General features: G+C 37.6%; 1 long non-coding RNA gene across 1 annotated transcript in view; it reads right to left on the reverse strand.

The window, feature by feature from the left end:
* Positions 1 to 3173: 3173 nt before the first annotated feature.
* The window catches only part of LOC135407054 (uncharacterized), a 29031-nt gene continuing 12009 nt past the window's right edge, over positions 3174 to 20195 (reverse strand). Inside the window, exon 3 of the long non-coding RNA XR_010426662.1 lies at positions 3174 to 3580. This is a non-coding gene — a long non-coding RNA (uncharacterized LOC135407054). The remainder of the gene's footprint in view (positions 3581 to 20195) is intronic.

A 20195-nucleotide genomic window follows, 5' to 3' on the forward strand; every position in this document is an offset into this window, starting at 1 on the left:
ATTTAGTCTGCCTACATTTCCCATGTGACTGGTCCCTAATAAAAAAGAAAATACAAAATATCCATGGTTCATTTGAGGTCTCTTATTTGTGATTCATTAACAAAAGCTTTAGGGTTTTGTAAAAATGTGTTTATTGGACTCAGATGAGATGGCTAACAGCAGCAGTGATCTGTCTTTGTTCATGTAATATCCCCAGGGCTGAATTTTAAATATTTATGTGTATTTGGCTATATTCATCCTTCTAACTGCCTTTTTTTTCCCTTATGAGAGTTGTGAGAGTTGTAGATCGGTTAATGTGATAGATACAAATTGGATAAGTTAAATTGTTGAGAGCACATGACTTTGACCTAGGAAGTACAAATTGCTTGTCCAGTAAGTTCAGATATGTCCCACAGCACTGTTTCTTGTACTAGGGTCTCAAGGTGAGCAGCAGAAAGAAGCAAGCTCAAGACCATGTGGCTTTGTTAGCACTAAAATGTCCTGGGTCTCACTGCTCTCCAAGCCTTCTGTTTCAGTCCAGCATTGTCTTCCTATCACAATAGCTAGGCCACAATTTCTAGAGAGAACAAAATTCACTGGACCAGAACAAGCTGAGAATTTTGTGAGGTTGTTTGTTAGTTAGTTTGTTTGTTTTCTTTAATAGAACAATTACAGCAAATGAATTTAAAATTTTCAGTAAATAAGAATAGCAGATTGAATATGTATATTAACAATTACTGAAATTTATTATACATGTACACTATATTATCAGCTGTAGAAATCACTTTTTTTCCTGTTGGTAATAGTTGAACTTTATTATCACTACCAATTTGATAAAGTCTGTTTCCTGTTTTCTTTTCTGTATAGTTTGGTGTCTTCTGCTGTTTAGTCACAGGTGTGCCACTACTACAGCCACATATGTATAAGTATGTGAAAGCCAAAGAAAATGTTTACTTAGTGAAGCTTGATGAACAGAGAGAAGTATTTAAAAAGTTGGAGCATCAGCTGAATATTTTATTTATGTGGTGATTTGGAAAAAACAAATTGCAGTACTGGTTAATAAAACTGCATAACAAAGGCTAGAAATGCAGACATTTACAATGCATGGAAATGGTTGTTGCATTGAAGTGATTTAGCTAGAGAAATTTTGCTAAGTCCGACACCAATGAGGCGAAATTTCTCTTCTTCTCTATATGTCTTTGACTGAGCAAGGATAACTTTGTTATCTTTCTGATATCTTTTATATCTTCTGCATTTTCTGGCATGCCCTAGTCAAGCTCAAGGTGAAGAATTGCATTTATTCAGAAATAAGTTTTCCTGTGCTTCTTTAACCAATGGTGTCTCAACTCTCCTGTCTGTGACAAGTCTCCCAGAGAAAATCCAGCCCCAGCACACAGACAGAACACAAGTTATTGTATGCAGTTAAAATAGGGAAAAAAACTGTTTATACCCTCTATACTCCTTTCCTAGTATTTCTTTACCCTGACAGGCACAAATAAAAGCAGTTATTACATCTCTTTTCAATGCATCTTGAAGCACTTGTCTTTAAATGCTGGCTCACAATTCTCCCTTTCTGCCCATTGTTCCTTCTGGTGCAGTTATGTCACAACAGTGCTCTGCAAAGGGACGGGTGCACGCATGCCTGGGCCTGAAGCAAGGACATGCAAGTGGCTCCTGCAACTCCATGGAGTCTGCTTTAAGCAGTATTGGTTTCAAAACTTCAGCCCTTGAAACTCGTTGGTGGCTTTCAACTAGGAAAATGATAGCAGAGCAGATAGATACTAAGGCAGTCCAGTGCAAACTGACAAGTTATTTATATTGGTAAAGCATAAAATATACAACTACCAAGAAAGTATGAAAGCAGACACTCTACTGAGATTTTATTGTGGGATCAATCCTTACTTGGGGATGAGATGTATACCTGAATAACCTCTTCCCATGTCCCAAAATATATTTTTCACCAACAACCCAGTGTATCTCTTTCTTCCAATTCTTTCTTGGAGCATATCTAATTGAGTTTTACGTGATAAGTGTCTGGAGGCTGCATTCATCAGGCTTATATAAAGCCAGCAGAGTGCCAAAGAACATTCTTCAACACTGTCTTTCTATCACAGAAAATTGGGAAGAAATAGTCTTCAAGATGTCATATAGTAAATTGTCTTAGCTTCTGGCTCCCTTCTGGCATTCCTGACACCAGTTTCTCTCACCTAAAAGCTACAAGTAAGGGAAAATACATTGCCCTCTAAAGGCAATCTCCTCAAGGGCTAAAAAAGTCTTAGAATGCTTTGTAGATAGACAAAATACAGTGCATGCAATATCTCTTACTTTAGGGCGGGTGTTGATTATCTCTCCTGACCTTTCCATAAATGTACTGCAGAAATACAGTTCAGGTGGGAGCTGCCATGAACCAAATATAGAACTGATTAGAAAAGTCATAGTCAGTTCTTAGTTTCACCATTAGAATATAAAAATATATAAAATGGGTTTTCACATGAATGATTCCGAACTCTTGAGTAGACCATGCACTTAATATGTTTGTGTGTGTTGGAAGTGGAAAAGATTGCACCCACTTTGGCAGAAAGAGAGCATGCAAAATTATCTTGACAAGCCAAGGAAATAATCTGTGCACGATATTATTTTTCTCTGGGAATAATCAACTGCAGAAGTTCAGCTTGAAGAATATCTGCAGCAGCCTTGCAGGAAAGGAGCTGGGAAAAAAATGACTCATAGATTAAAGAGGCTCTAACAACTCATACTTTTTTAATATGGCATCATCTGAGGTATTAATAGGACTATCAGTAGTCAAACTGAATAAGGAACCCATATGGATAAAAGCCTAACTAATGGGACTACTCTGCTTTAAGCTCCACACTTTAGAAACTCTATTATATTAGTGGAAAGCTTTCAGTGGAGACTACAACAAATGGAAACAATAACTGCAGGGTGGTTGGGGGAGTCAGAGATTACAGGGGTATTTATTTAGTTTCAGGACTACACTTCAATGAGAAAATTAGTAAATATTTCCTTGTGTCCCCTGGATGTAGGAGAAAAGCAATAATCCTGAATTACATATAGATTAGATGTCTTTGCTGGTGTGGATGGTTAATGTCAAGAATGTATTATGTAAGAAAGAATGTAGCATCTTCTAGAGTAAAAGACTTTCACTAGGAAACTTTCAAGAAGAGTTCCTGAGGTTGAGGATGGACTAGATAATCTCAAAAGGTCTCTCCTAACTATATTATTTGTTCTGCCTATGGGAGCTGAGCATTCATCTCCTGCACTTAACTATTTTTAGAAAAGCTCATGACATATTCTTGGTCCAATGTATATAATGGCTCACCAGCTTAGATCATTTCCTGCTGTGAACCTCATCTACATGTCATTCCAACCACAGTCAATACTGCTGTCTCTCACTGACCTCTCCAGTTTCACTACAAAAAACCCTGTGTTTTCTGACCTACCTTCTGGTTTTTTCCCTGACACATTACTGGAGGGAAGATTCCTTCTCCAAACCCATAATTGTTTGTCTTTTAATTAAGATTTATTAAAAAAATATTAAAATCCAGTACTGTTCCAGCCATGGTTCTTTTCATCAGCTGCTCTGTGGGGGAAACATAATTGAAAGTTCCATTTAATGGCACACGTGACACAATTTTAAGTTCCATTTACAGGCACACAAAGACAGATCATTCTCTGTACTTGGTGTTTTGGGACTGGTGTTTTGCCAATGCCATGTTATGCAGATGTGAGCAGCATTGTGTTCACATGCCTGTTGGAGCACAACGTGCAGTGCAGCACAATGCCATGTTTCAGCTTTTGTCTGCTGATGGCAATAACCCCTTGAGCCAAATGCATCAATGTCTCGGAACAATAGATTTCTTTCTTTTTGATGTTTCTAATTTAAAGTAACAAGTGGTTTTTGTTTATTTCAACTATAATTAGTTCTAGTAATAGAGTTGGACTGCTACCCACAGAAAACAAAGCTGTGTATTCATCTTTTCTTCTCTCCTAGTCCTGCAGAAAAGCTTTAAGTTGCAAATACTTTAAATATGGTGTAGGTAATCTATATGGTTAAAAAAACACTTAAATTCTCCTCCCTTCTATCATCACAAAATTATCTTCAAAACATTTTTTTCTTTGTCCTCCTCCGTAGGGAATCATGTAACATTACTGAGAACAAGTTCTGGTCCCAGTTTACAAGAATGATCCATACTTTGGCTGAGGGAATGATACTGCTTACTACTGGCAAACTTCTCTCAAATCTCAGGCTTGTTGTCCTCCCTGACTTTCGTAGCAATGCTAGATACAGAAATTTCTCCAGTTACTGCTGAATATAAAATCTTACTTCTTTAGAAAAGCATTTAAAAATAAAGAAAACTAAATTCACACATCTGAAATCAGCCTTCAACATGGAGATGCCAGACAATTCTGAAGGAATAGATACCAGAGGACAAATTACCTCAAAAAACCTGAGTGGACCATGATCTTACATGCACATCCCAAATTGTCCTAATTTACCAAATGAAAGAAACTTAACAGATCCCTAAATCAAGATGATAGGGTGATACTAATGGCACAACTGTCCCTTTATACCTACAGATCACTGAAAACTGCAACTGCCCAAAGAGGAGAACTTGGTTGCAGCAACCTTGCTATATATCTTCTCAATCCAGGACTGTGATGTAACTCTTATATATGAAAAGCATATACATCTATGAATTAATAAAAATGTGGAAATAGTTTAGTTATCATGTGACATGTCAAAACCTGTTTCAAGTTGTCCATGTGAGGTTCTAGTTTGTTTTCACTGCAGATTTGCAAAGATGTAGCTGCTCCAGAGACACATCCCTCTCCAGGAATCCTCTAAGACCACTGCATATTTCTAAAGTGAGGCAAAGCCCACAGGTGAAGCAAGTGAGAAGCAGAGAGAAAAATATTTCTCTTTGAGGTCCTCATGGGTTGCATGTCTAGAAGAGACCAGTTCACTCTTCCCACATTGCAGAATTTTCCCCATAGAAGGTCTCCTGATCACAACCACAGAAGGAGAAAAGAAACAGACATGTGCTATGCACTCTTTCTCTCAGGTAGGTTGTTCTGTACAAGCATGGAAGAAAAGATTAAAACTCCTTGCACCAGACATTCCTGACCTCTAAATCAGTTTGCTAGGGTATTGCCTGGGTGACAATTGCTTTAGAAAGTTCCTAATATAGATTAACACTCTGGGCAACAACTTATTCAGTAATTTGAAACCAAATCCTGAATATACACCACTGTTCCAGACCTTTTGTAACTCCTGCAAGCTGCATAATCTATGAACATGTTGGCACACAAAAGTGTATGGTAATTAATAGATTCTTATCACAACGTGATACACATCATCAGATTTTTTCATTGTCTTTGATCCAACAGTCACTGGCAGTATTACAATGCAGAGTAATTACTTTATCATATTATTATCCTCCTATGCATGGTAAAAATTTGCATAGCTGCAAAGCATTAATTTTGTTCACAGTTGGGGTTTTTGTAACTGATGTCTCACTTGAGCAGTTTAAAGTAAGAATTGAAATCTCTCTGCCAAAACTTTTCTTCATTAATTTTCTACACCCTTGAGTCCTTGAGTGACATTTTTGCTGCCTTGGAAATACTCCCTCTTTGTAATGAGCAGGAGGCACAGTTGCTTTTGGATCATAATTCCTCTCTTCCTTTTTTCTTTTTTATTTTTTACCAAAGCAGCCTTCCAGTACCTGAAGAGAGCCCACAAGAAAGATGGAGAGGGACCTTATACAAGAGCATATTGTGACAGGAAAAGAGGGAATGGTTTCAAACTGAGAGTAGGTTTAGATAAGACTTTAGGGAGAAATTCTTTACTGTGGGGGTGGTGAGGCACTGGATCAAGTTACCCAGAGAAGCTGCAGATGACCCATCCCTGGAAGTGTTTAAGGCCAGGTTAGATGGAGCTTTGAGCAACTCGGTCTAGTGAAAGGTGTCCCTGTTCATGGCTGGAGGGTTGAAACTAGATGATCTTTAAGATCCCTTCCAACCCAAACTGTTCTGTGACTCTATGATTCTATCTTTTCAGTAAGTAGAATATTTTAATTAATTATTGCCTACATCAGTCTGCAACCACAGTAGAAATTAAAATGCCAATATATTCTTCATATTTTATGAAAGGAATTCCATGTAAAAACAATCAGCTGTTGCAGTTTTTCTGCATAAGAGTTAAGTGCTTGATCTGTTACTACTATTGTGGAAAAAACACCTCCAGCCACAGGCCCTCTCCATACCCAAAATTTAAAGGAAAACCCAAGAAAACCGTGTGATCATTTTGCACATCACAGACAGTATTGGTTGTACTCTTGCCTTATGTTCCTTTAAGAAGACTAAGGCAGGCAGAACTCCCTAGAGCAGGGGGAAAAAGAGAGGGCTTTGTCTTTTACCAGGCCCTTCTCAAACGCATGTGCCATCTCAGGGGGAAGATGCTCCAGCAACAACAGCATTTGGCTGGCAAGACAGCAGTAGACTTTAAGTGTTATACAGACCCTTTTTATTTCTGTTGTGCCCTAATTTGATGGTTTGTGTTTTCTTTATTTCAAAAGAACAACATTTCTGGTGTTTTCAGTGAAAAACATGTTTTTTGAATTATAAAAATCTTTCGCTCTTCCATTGGGATTTCACTGCAAGAAGAATGTCTGAGCAGATCCATGTCAGAGCACCAGATTAACCTTCCATCCAGTTGCCTATAAAGCAATATCTTTTCATTGTTGGCAACAGTCATAAGATACTACTCCATCACTATGCAATTTAATATAAAACGCGAAACTCATACAGTGTCATGGTCACAAAACCATCTGAGTGTGGTGCATTGCAGATATTGCTCTCAAAACAGAGAGCAAAACATTTTGCATGTTGCAAAATGAAGAGAGTAACAGCAAATAATAACTGATGCATGTGATGTCTTTAAACAGAATTCTCTGCATTTTAAGTAGAATTCTCTGTATCCTTAAGTTCTGAGTCTTTTAGCAGAATTCGATGTCCCCGGCCTTTCCTTTGATCTCTGTTGCAGATGAACCCGATAGTATCATTCTCACCTTTAACCCCTCTTTTAAATGTAAAAAGGTGTAATCAGGTGTGTTAGGGCAGGTGTTGCTCAATGCTTATGGAAAGCTTTTGTATTTTATGTCCTTCTTGGCAATCATTTCAGCCAGAGCTGCAGATCACATCCTATTTGCCGCTTAGCCTTGGGTTCTGTGTGTCCTGAACTTAACTTTACTCAAAGCTGAGTAGGAGGCACCTCCCCAAATGACCACCAGAGACCCTCAAAGAGTACCCCACAGGTGCAGTGACATGTATTACATCAGGCTGCTCAAGCTAAACAATTATGCAATAGGTAAGTTGTAACCATGTATTAGATTGGGGTGGTTATGTAGAATTCAATGTGTAAATTCTCTTGCTTTTTACTCCTTGGTGTGCTTGATTCATGGAAAACTTCCACCTTGCATCCTGTGCAGAATAAACAATGCCTCCTTTCTAAACCTAACTCTGTCCGTGTTTAGAGAATTCCCAAAATTGGCAACACATGTAGCAAAATAAATTGGAGGAGGAATAAAGTCAAGGGACAGGTATTTATTTCTAGGAGCTATAGAAAAAGGATTTAATTAGGGACTTTGTATTTGGGGGTTTCCCTTGGATGGTTTTTAAAACCATCTCATTGCATAGAATACAAGGAGCACTATCTGAATCTTACAAGCAAGAATCTACTTACATATCACACGTTTTTGTTCCAAATCTGGCCTGACAAACAACTGCATCTAATTCAAACAAACTTAAAGAATGGAGAAAGAAGCATCAGGGTAAAGATTTTGTATTAGGAAGAATTTCTTTACCGTGAGGGTGATGAGGCACTGCAATGGGTTGCCCAAAGTCATGGTTCTCCCATACCTGGAATTGTATTGCTTTAAGGCAAAGTTAGATGAGGAAAACTGGTCTAGTGAAATATATCCCTGCCCTTGGCAGGGGGGTTGAAACTAGATGTTCCTTAAGGTCCTTTCCAACCCAAACCATTTTATGATTCTATGATGAGTCTGTGTTCAGCAGAGCTAGCAGAAAATCACCCTATTTTACTGGCATTTTCAAATTAATGTCTGCTCCAAATTCAGATCACAAAATGTTGATGTTTCCCACAGAGGGGAAAGCTCTCTCAAAAGTTTCAGAGGGAAAATACTGGAAACATGCAAATTATAAAGGATTACTCAGTCATTCCTAGTCGAAACAAAATAAATTTAATTTTTTTGTTTGTATGGTTGTTGTTATTGCATGGAGAGGGAAAATTAAGCTTCTAGACCTGAAAATCATTTACCAATTTATCAAAGTCAATATCTGAATAACAGCTTGGAAAAATCAGCCTTTTCTCATGCTTCCATCAAAGCAGGATGGTAACCAGAGACAGATGCTTACTGAGTCAATTGCTGCAATGGTATAAAATCTTATTGCCCAAAGTGAGTATTCAGTTTCTAATCCAGAACCTGTGGGAATCATCCTCTGCCTTCTTCTCAGAGACAGTTCAGCAACTTGGTAATATTGATATGGTTCTCATTTTCCTACGGGCAATGATGAACACTGGAAAGATTGTTTCCATCCATTTGTTTTAAGTTCTGGCAAAGAGATTGTAGCAAACAATCCAAGGAAAATAGTTTTTTAATCCACTGCATTTCTGAAGTGAACACCTAAGTTAGACTTGATAAATTTTTAACTGTTTTAATTCTACCATCCAAATTATGAAAACATAACCACCTAGAGGAACTTTCAGCAGCATACTAGTGAAACGTTGCAGACTAATTTTTTTGCTTTTCCTTTTTCCCCACAGGCTGTTGTGAAGCCATGCACATGCACACAAGGTTGTGCTTAACATGAGTGCTGAAAGATGTTGCATTAAGTACAAATGAGAGTCAATGGACCAAACTTTCCATCATACAAACTCCTTCTTTCAGTGAACATGAAACAATGGGTTTGAAATAACCAGAAGTCTGGATCTGAAGATTAATTGAACAAATAACAGCAGTCTTTGCCAGCCTAAAGCTAAAAAGTCATATGACCACCTTCTGTGCTTGCTATATTTAAGAGGATGTTTAATGTTTTCTAGGGGCACATGGCAGTGATGTGCACAGCTTGTATCTCATTACTTTTCATTACTCTAAGCTTGTACAACTAGCTCCATGCTACTTTAGTTTAAAAAAAGGGAGAACCAGGGAGTTAAAGCCACTTCCCAGATGCTGCTCTCCAGCAGTGTAGCAAAGAATGAGGACAAGGAGATTTCATCCTCTTTAGTTATGGTGTTTAGGTGATACAGTACATCAGTGTACAAACACTCCTTCCTATAGTGCTCCAAGAAGTGCCCTAGAGAGTGCTGAAGGTTTATGGAAAATATACTGTACACAAGGAAACCAAATCTCAAGTCCTAACTTGACACCAATGCTATCCTTAGAGCTTCTTTTTGAAATCTCCAAGAAGGAGAAAATTATCAAACCTGAGAGGGAAATTGCATGGCTTTTGAGCAGTTTCACATGTATATCCATTCTCATGTAGTAGGTTAACGTGTTTTATATTTGGCATTTCATTTTTTTGTTATGGTTTTCATTCCAAGATGATCCTAAAACATAGAATTCTTTAACTGTGAGATAAGTAAATAAGAAAGAAAACCTTCTTGTCAACTAAAAATAGCATCAATATATGCATTCAGTAGCTACCAAAAGTCTGCTGAGTTTTTTCTTTTTTTCCCCTGTAAAGAGGAAAGAATTCAAGCTGATATGATATCTGGCTTTATCTGATTAAAGACTGAGCCTATATTTGTTTAAGCTCTGGAATTGTTTGGGTTTTTTTTTCTTTGATTGGTTGGTTTGTTTGTTTTGTTTTGTTTTTTGGGTTTTTTTTTTAGCAACAAGTACGCAGAAGTCTAGTCTGTTTCAAAAACCCTGGTAGGTTTTCTGTTTGTTCATTTTGTACAAGTTGTTTTTTTACCTAGAGTTTTATTTCCAGGATGTCAAAGCTGTGGTGCAGCCCAAAGCCTGCCATAGACTGCCAGAACTACCAAGAACACAAAAATGCCTGAAGGCACCCCGTGGAAAGAAGACTTTTTCCAAGATAATTGCAAGACAACTGTCTGGATTTTTGTTTGTATTTTAAAAATCACCAAGTTTCAGTAGCAAAACACATGAGACAGAACGACAGAGTCAAAATTTAGAAGTAGATCCCTTGCAGCCACAGTGAGAGCTGAAAGACATTATAAGAGAGTACAGGGAGTTATGACTTGAAAGAGAGAGAAAAAGAAGTTTAGCTAAATGCTCATAATGTTGTGCATATGGCTAGCTAGGAAGCCCTACTATTGCTCATCAAACTCACTCTATCTTTTCTTCAATTCGGAAAATTCTATGTGTACTAAGGAACTACATATATTTTCATGTGATCAGCACAGTGGAGCTCCTATCTTGGTCCAGAATAGTTTAGTGCTGCAAAAACATAATAATAATAGTCATCATCGTCTTTACAGATCCTGTAGAATGCTAAGTTTAAGGGTTGTCAAGCAGTTAATGTTGCTATGGGAACTGATTCTTGGTTAGTCACACATTTTATTTATTTATTTCACTCTGCACTTAAAAATTGTTTGCTGATTTTTTTCCAGGGCTACCTGCTTTTCATGGAACAAAGCATTCAGTTTATTAGAAATTAATTTACTGCAATAAGTAAAACGTGTTGGGGGGGGTGTTGTGGGTTTTGTTGGTTAGTTTGGTTTTTTGGTTGGTTTTTTTTTGGTTGGTTGGGTTTTGTCATTTTTTTTTCTGTAGTGACACATTAAATCAGGCTATAGTATTTTCTGATGAAAGTTGGATACACTTGTAATTCCAACTTGTAATTCAGAGTTACAAAACAATTAAATTTGGAAATCATTACAGCTCCTGCAAGGCTAGTCTGGCACCTAACTAGCCTAGACATGGAAAATTTCCAATAGCTATTATTTCCTATAGAAAGAACAGAGTTTTTCTCTTCTTACTGATCAAGAACTCTCAGTTTACTTTCCAAAATAAGTTAAATTAAAGTCCTCTCACAGATTACATCAGACAACAATGAAAACTCCTGTAGATCCAGGATTAATTTTATACACATATATATTCATCTGGAGAAGTTATGGCATTTGTCTGCAACATGGGAAACTGTCCAGGACTCAGTGGTAGTTGGTAGAGACTGCACTTGAACCAGAGTTTAATTTAGTTGTTAGGAGTTTCTCTCAAGTTACCTACTCTACTGAGCTATGCCACACAACTGTGGTAGAAACAGGAGGGTGAAATGAAAAGGCTTTGATTTCTTCCCAGTCCAAGGGCACTTTTATGTACAAATTCAGGGTTTTTTTCCCAAATTGCTCAGCGAGTAAATTGTCCCACATATTTCCAAAAGGAAAGAAAAGAACCAGGAATCAGGAAGGGTTTTTTTCAATTTTTTCCAATTCACTAAGGAAGAGATTGCCGATGTTCAATATTTTTCAGGAAGCCACTCCCCTTTCTTGTCTCTCATACAATTAGCAAAAATAAATACATATTAAATATCTATGTATATCATTAAAAATACAGTTATATATAATATATGATAAAATATATAAATAAAACTACATATAAAAAAAATCAGTGTTTCAGACTCCCTGTATGAAAATCAAGAACACTATGTTTACACTTCACATATGTCATAGATTTTAGGAATCCTAGAGGCAAACAATCACTGGAAATTTTATTTACCTTTTATTGCTTAAAAATTGTTATAACATCTGCAACAGCCTCCCTGTAAATGACCTTTTTTAACTCCCTCCGCAAGTCTCAAGTCATCCTCTGAGGCATGCTGCTATAAAACATACTAGTAAAGGGTGGGAATGTGGCCCTTGTGAGGTGTGCATGTGTAAGAAAAGACATATTTGTTTTACCTACACACTCTCTGAAGAATGATAAATTGTTGTCACAGAAAAGCAAGACTCTTGTGTCTCATTACATTACTGCATCAGTAACAAAAAAATACAGGGTTTTTAGTGGCATAATAGCAGATCCTCCACAGACTACACCTGCTACCTCCTTGGAAACTGATAAGTGCATGATCCCTTGAGATTGAATTCAACAGTAAAACCTACCAAACTAACGACAAGAAAACCCATAAAAGATTACTGAATACCCACATATTAGTTCATACACTGCAAAAGGAGGAGGGGGAGAATTTAGACTGTTCCCTTGGTGATTATCAGCTGCAATATCTATTATAATCTGGCCTGAAGATTTAAGGCTTGATAGAGGTTAGTTAATAAAACTTAGCCTCAGGCTGAAATATGTAATTCCTCAACATTTCAGCATACTTCTGCTTTCCTGTGTTACAATTCTGTCCATAGGGTATATAGTAGTTTTCAAGTATTTTGATTATTATAATCTTCCATTTAGAAAAAAAATAATCAAATGAGAGGGATTTTTTTCCACGTAACTGATGAAATGCACCTACAGGAGTGTATGAGAGAAGTGGTCAAGATAATAGAGCCACTTCAGCTCAGAAGAACCTGAACATGAAGTGTCAGGAGGGAAACAGCAGGAAATCGTACTTTTACTTCGAGTTCTAGTTTCTACTGGTTGTAATTTAGGAGTAATACATGACAAAAGCAGTTGCTTATGATAAAAAACAGTCCTATTTTAAAAATATAAGACCACTAATATTGTCTTGTTCTTAGTGACAATAGCAAATTGGCAGGACTACAGTTTTCTAATGTTCATGGTATAAAAATCCCAGGTGGGGTGAGGGGTAGGAATTGTACCTGCCACTAGGCTCACAGTTCAGAGAGAACTGATTACATCAACCACACAGTGTATACAGTAAATTTTGGCATCATCTTGATATTGTGGAAGATCTCAGTAAACACAGTGACAATTTCATTGAAGTATGGCATGTGGAATTAGAGAGTTGTATTCTGCATCCGAGTCCTGAACCATTAGCATATTTGGGATGGAAGACAGTTCTTCATGGTACCTCTTATCATACCTCTTGTTATAAAAAAATAATAATTTTCCGTTAGCAAAGGGTATACTGACTCTTTATCCATCCAAAATCCACTCTCAATGAAGGTGCCAGAAGAAGCAGAGGCATATTATTCTCATTGGGGTAAATTTCCAATGTTGTGCCTCTGAGTGAACACTTTTTTCGTTTAACTTAAAACCACCTTTTTTGAAAGTTGAAATTTTTCCATGTGTTTTGAGAAAGTATAGCAAATTCACAAGTCACAGCAGTTTTGAGTTATGCCTCTTTCAGAAAAGAAAGAAATCACCATTGGCTCACAGAAAGTTTTCCAATACAGATGCTTTTACTGGAGCTTTGACAACAGAGCTATGCCTCCGAATTGTAAACATAGCAGCTGCTTTGGCCATCAGGAATTGGGTTCAAAAATAATAAATAAAATGCCTTTTAAATAAAATAGGCATGAACTGTAATACCCTGTGAATTATTGAAAAAGATGTAGATTCAATTGGAATCCATTCTTTCACAAATGCTCAGAAACCACAGCGACAGTAATTATTTTTCCTCAAATGCTTTTAAACTCACTCCAGCCATTGTTCAGTGATTTATAGGCTCTGCAAAAAAGCAGCTGGTGTGCTTTGACTATTGTTTATTTTACCATCCAATTTTATTCCACTGGTTTTTTTATATCCTTTCTCCTGCTTGTTGCATTAGCTCATTTCCTCAAGTTATACTTGAATAATTCTCGTGGGTTGGGGTGATTTCTGTGTTATGTGTTGACGGTGCCCAATACAGGATGGCTGCACCCCTAGAGCTAAACACTAAACAACGTTTTGGTGCCATGTGCTGTCTTCAGTCACTTTAGGTGTAATTTTTCCCAGTTAAGAGACTCAGTAGGCAAAAAAGCACACTTCACTTGGTGGATTTCAGAAGAAGGTGTCTAAGAAGCAGCAGAAATAAACTGAAAGTTAGCCCACTTAGACTCCCTCAGGGGAAAAAGAAAAAAGGGGAAAGAACATGGGCAAAGCCAGGAAAACTGTTTGCAATCCTCTCAATGGTGCAAGTAGTAAGAAGTGGTACTGAGGAGCCACATATACACATTTCAGTATCTGATCCTCTGTAATCCAATAGATAATAGATGTCCACTAAACCTCATGTCTATCGTTCTAGTCAAAATGCTAGTCTCATCTCTAACTGTTCTCATTTTTATAGTTCCAAGAACTCTCTTCTCATCTTTATAGTTCCAAGAACTCTCTATCATTCTAGTGGACTTGATGTGAAAGTAGGTTCAAATAAACAGATAAACTCATTCCAGTTACCTAACTGAAGGCAATTCAATCCCTTGACTATACAGACTGTCTTGCAATTGACAGAATTCAACTCACAGAAAACAAACAGTGTGTACTAGGTATTAATACCACAATGCCCCTTCCAACCAGTAAAAATAAGTAAATAATTTCTGGATTAAATAGTTTTCCCTAAGCAAAACATTCCTGAAAAACCAAACCATGACTTTCGAAACGTTCCTCTATTCTTCAGCTCTCTTTTACTGTAACTTGTCAATACCATTTAAGAATTGGTACACAAAGAGCAGCTGCTTCCTTTTGCTTAGTCTTAATGCAATTTATTTACTTAAAAACAAATAAGCATGTAAATAAAAAACCCCAACAGGTCAAATGATGCTTTGATCAGCATTTGCACGATACTTTCCCACTGGACACCTCAATCTGTAGGCCCTCATTTTCTGCTCTATGGTCTGCGTATCAACTACATCACACCATCATGATGAATTGCTGTTGTAGGGATCAGGTGTTCCATTTTTACATGCTAAATAAAGAAAAGGACCACGTCTGTGTTGTTATTTAAAACGTAAACTTTTCATAAAATTCTGGATCAAATGAGCTGAATGTGTATGTGGACTTGTCCTGTGTCTGCTGAGGTACTTGCTCTGACATTACTAGACCGTGAATAGACCATGAAGTAGTTAAGTTCTTTGGCACTGCCAATCTTGGAGATTGTCCCATCCACATATCTGACCTTGCAGTGTGTTGTTACATTGACCCTTTAAGGAGCAATAAGTTCAAGGGTAAATGTTTCAGAGTGGCAGCACAATAGTCAGTTGGGTGAGAAATGACAGAAGCAGCTATAGCAGCAACAGCTGCCCTCTGAGGAACAAAGTAAAGGGTCACTGCTGTAAGCCAGAGCACATGTCGGCATGGGTCTCCCACCCAGTCGGAGCCAAGATTAGATGATGCCACCTGACACAAGTGCACAAGCCTCACAGGACAAAAAATGGAGGGAGATGACATATGGCAAATCTAACCTAGAGAAACCACTGCAAAAGCTACCCAAGCTGTCCCCAGCCAACACACAAACTCTCTTGAGAGTTGTCTCTCTTTCCCCACGCTTTGGAAGATTTGAGTATTTTGATTGCTTATTGTTCAGAGCCAGCATAAAAAAGCCTCACTTCACTTTCTCACAGACATGTCTAACAACAAGAAGAAGAATAACGAAGAACCTTATTGCTAAATAACTCTGCTAAGTGAGTTAGCAAAGATTATGTGGAATAAGTCACTAATAAAGGCTCAGGCAGGAAAGGCTGAAACAACCATTGTCTAAACAGAAGGAATATCAACCCGAGTACAAGCAGGAATACAGGGGATTAGTTGAAATTTAAACACACCTTTTAGAAAGATTTCAGAGACCTATCCAAGCCCAATGACTCTGTGCTTGTGCACTCGCATACACAGAACTGCCATTCCAACAATTACTCCAGAGATACTCTACAGCAAATGGAGCATCTGCTGTAGACTGGGCATTGGAAGGAACAGCTTCGTAGGAATGACCATAACAGTTCTACCAGAGAGTACACTGTAATTTAGCAAATTACAAAGCAAAGTGGTAGGAGGTCTGAGGTCAAATCCCTTCATGGATAAAAGAAAGACTATTTGCACCAAGCTGCTTGATGAGAAAAGAAGTCCACCAGCTTCTTTTCTGATTATTTTTGAAGGGACTGGTGCAAGAAGTACCCAAAGATGTTTAAGCAAAGGAGGGATCCACACTGCTGAATGTTGTCTGCACAGAATTTTGGTGGCTGAAGACTGATAAAAGTTTCAGAGCCTGCAGACTAAGGTGAAACTGAGCAGAGAAACTCTGAATATCTTCTTCTAAAGAAAGCTGAGCACATACATCCTTTTTTTAAACATAGCTTTCCTCGTGAAAAAAAGGCATCACTATAGGATATCGTGAGGTTCTGTGGAGGTTTTAGGGTTTGCTTCTGGGATGTGGCACTAAATTTAAGCCAATGAAAACTCCACAGAGAAAAGCAGAATGCACTAGCGTAAAAATAAATGAGACCAAAATCTATCCCACAAGCAGAGATGCCTGCGAAGATTGGACACTCTTTGGCGCATTATGTAACATATTGCAGCAAAACATTCAGTTGCTTCCAGAACTCTGAACGTACGAAAATAAAGTAATTTTTTAAAAAAGATGAAACTATGTCTTTTAAGAATTACGCGGAGTAAGTTTTTGTCCATCTGACTACTTGTGTATGGAAATGTGTTGCACAAGATAGCACTGGTTGATTTCATCTTTTGTTTCAAAATAAATGTCCTTTAACTGTTTTCTGTGAAGGATACAGGAGTGGAATAAGACGGAGATGAAAATTTAACACCAACTCTTTGAAATGGAAATTGCCTAACAAAAGATTATCAGTGATAAGTGGATTTATGGAATGCAATGGATCATCATGGAAATGGTTATTGAAATGCTGATGCATACAAGCTTCTAAAATATATTTTTACTGCCATGGCATGTCCAACAGATCTTGTCTTCCCTTACTTCACTTTCAAGTATACCAGCAGATGCTAAGATTGGCAATTTACTTGGTATATTCATGAAAAATTAATGACTTTGAAAGAATATGTAGATGATACAGTACTTATGACTTCAGTAAACAGTAAAAACCCTAATTTTTTAATTTTTTCTCTGGACTTTGATTTGTAAAAGTTTAAAGCAAGGTTTCTAGAGTAAAATTTTTTGGAGATTCTAGATTATGCTTGCACTTTAGGGTTTCAGATAAAAATAAAATAAAGTAGATTCAGTCGGGTTAAGAAGGAAGAAAGGGCTTGTAAGGAACTCTTTCCTTTTCAGATCACTGCCAGACTTTGCAGTATTATCCCTTTTCATATAAAATGTTACCAGTGTGACCTATTTTTGTTATTAAAGTGTCTTAAAATGATAGCAAGAGAAGAAAGCCTAATAGCAAAAAGGCAGTGTCAATTTCTAGTTTACTGAACATTTTATATGTTTGGCATTGTGTTTATATGCATTGCTCAGTCACGCATGTTATTTCGGTCTTTGGGATTATGCACATTTTTGATGTTTGCCTAGGCAATTTTAATTTGTTCTTCCAATTACACCAATGCAATTCTCTAATTGCAGTGAAACAAAATCAAATCTGGGTGAGACTGGGCAGTAACATCAGGACTCAGTGCAGGCTGCAGTGTTGCTGGCAGCAGTGGGGGGTCTCTGGGGTGCTGAATGCAGCGCATTGCCACCCAGGGCCATAACACTGCCCCAGCCCGGGTGCCCAGGTGCTCTGCTGTATCACATGCCCTCTGTGCATCTAATTGTCACAAACACCCTCTTGGCCTTGTGATAACTCTGATGGAGAGCAATAACTCATTCAACGTGCTGTCAGGACACATGCAATGTCCCTTTCATCCACATTAGCCCTTGCAGCCTACTTCAAAGGTATTTTATCTGAGAAATATATACACAGCAGGAGGAGAGGATCTTTTTAATAACCTGAGGACCAAGTGTTAACAGACTTGTCCTTCTACCACACCTTATGGGTTTGCACCCTTTATGTGCCTGCAGCGTGGATATCAAACTGAAGGATTTGCAATACTGGCAGTGAGCACATGCGGGCTTTGCAGAGGCACTGAAACTGAAACTAGTTTTCCCACTTAGCACCTTCAGAAGAAGGGAGAGAAGAGCCTATACATGATACACAGACTCCAGCTAGTTCATTTTGCCAGGTCTAATGTGATTAATAGCAGAGAGAGAAATAGTTTGGTTTGGGAGCATTGTAACAGCTACTGAGAGCAGAGGTCCCAGTTGAATCAGCTGCACACCAGGCTCCCTGATCATGGCCCCTGGACCAGACACTGTGAAGTGAAGCTCCCTCAGAGCTGAATCTCAGCCTTACAATGAGATCTGACAGTATGAGAAGGGGACTAGTTTGGGTGATATGGGGACAGTGGAGAAGGAAGGTGACGAGGGAATAAACCAGCCTTTTGCCTTTATAGTAGAGCAGGTTTGGTCCACAAGAGACATGTGGTTCTTAGTGACAGAGAATTGCACAGAAATACCTTCTTATCAATTTCTATTTATCTGCTTAAACAGCCACTCTAAAACCATGTTATTGCAAAACCATACAGCTAGGAAATTTCTCAATGAAATCCACTGTGATCTAGATGCACAACAGATATAAGGGAGACGGTGGACGTTTACAGCTGTCCTCTTCTAAAAAATCCTTAGCTTCTTACCCAAATCACTGTATTGTGTACTTCCAGTGCTGAATGCTGCAATTCGAAGCTGTAGGAAGCAGATGAAACAGATTAATTTTCATCCTAAAGTGAAGGAGTCCTGGTACATATCACATGTGTACCTTGAGGTTTCTTTGATCGAAAGGAGTATGTAACCCACTGTTTCACATGCTAAAGGGTCCTCTTCTGTCTCTTACCCAGAGGAGGATGCTAGGTGTTAGTCACTGGTTACAGAAGGTAAGATAGAAGTAGTCCAGAAATTCCCCAATCCCGTCTGTCATCCACAGTAATTATAAAAGAAAGAAAACAACAAAAATAAACCCACAGTGACAAGAATCTATGAAAATTCAGACATATTGAATAGGCACTACATGTACCTGACATTTCAAATAACTCAAAATTTCAAATAATTTCAAATACCTTGCAAAGTGCTACAACAGCTTAAACAAACATTTCTAAACCAAATTGTGACTAAATACTAATTCTATATTTGAAAAAAAAAGGAGTACTGCCTGGCTTTCATCCACCTTGAACTTCTGAGTCTGTGAAAATTTCAAGGTGGTGAGTTTAGTTTGTGTTAATTTAAGAAGTGAACTGTATTTCATATCTGTGTGTCACTATGTCACTTCTTCAGTCACCTAAAACTATCTTCTCATATTCTTAGGACTGTCTTCCTGTATATTTAAGTTATTTATCCTCTATACCAAGAATGTTTTCTTAATTAGAAAGAGAAGCATTTCTATCCAACTGGCTAGTTAGCTAGTTAGCTAGCTAGTTAGCTAGCTAGCCATCAAAGAATTTTTATTATTCCTCTTAAGTGAATTATAGAGGCTATTCTTTAACACAAAAAAACAAATAAACCCATTTTGGATAAAGAAAATCTTTACTTGAATTTTTTTTACTTACTTTCTTCTGCTGTGCTATGATAGATGCTTTCACAGCATTTCTGTTAGAGAAATTTTATTTTATTTTCTATAAGTTCACGTTGCTTTGCTCCACTCACTCAGGCACAATGATAACTGAAGGTTCTGGTCATCTCTTTCCCACAAGGAAAATCTTGCCTCACCTTTGATATCTAGAGAGTATCTATTTAAAAGGTTTGAACTATTGATGGATAACTTCATCTTCCTGTGAAACTTCAATGATGCTAACCTATAAAAGTCCATTCTGAAGGAAGAAAGTAGAAGGAATGTTAGAAGTTATTTCTTTGCTTATTTGTAGCTGAATGCCTAAACATCAGCACAAAATTAAACACAGCAACCAAAATCCTGGAGTTCCTGATGCAAGTGAGGATTTTTGCAAGTACAACATTATGGAAAGTATTTCATTCACTATCATTCAGAAATTCATATTTGAACACCCAGCCAAACTACTGCTCCAAGGTCTGAAATATCTTTTCTTCTACCAAAATCAAATCCCATCTTTGCAAAATAAGTCTCTGTGCTAAATACGGGCCCCTTTTTCACTTTTTTTTTTTTCAGAGTTACTTTTTTTTTAATTACAGCAAATCTTTTTCCTTTAATCTATTTCAGAAATGTATTTTCAGAGGATCATTTATAAATATACAGAAATACTTTATCTACCTTAAGAAGGTTGTCTTTGCTAAGATGATCCCTTTTCCCCTTAAACTCTCAT

The sequence above is a fragment of the Pseudopipra pipra genome, chromosome Z (assembly GCF_036250125.1).
Source record: "Pseudopipra pipra isolate bDixPip1 chromosome Z, bDixPip1.hap1, whole genome shotgun sequence".
NCBI classification, from domain to species: domain Eukaryota; kingdom Metazoa; phylum Chordata; class Aves; order Passeriformes; family Pipridae; genus Pseudopipra; species Pseudopipra pipra.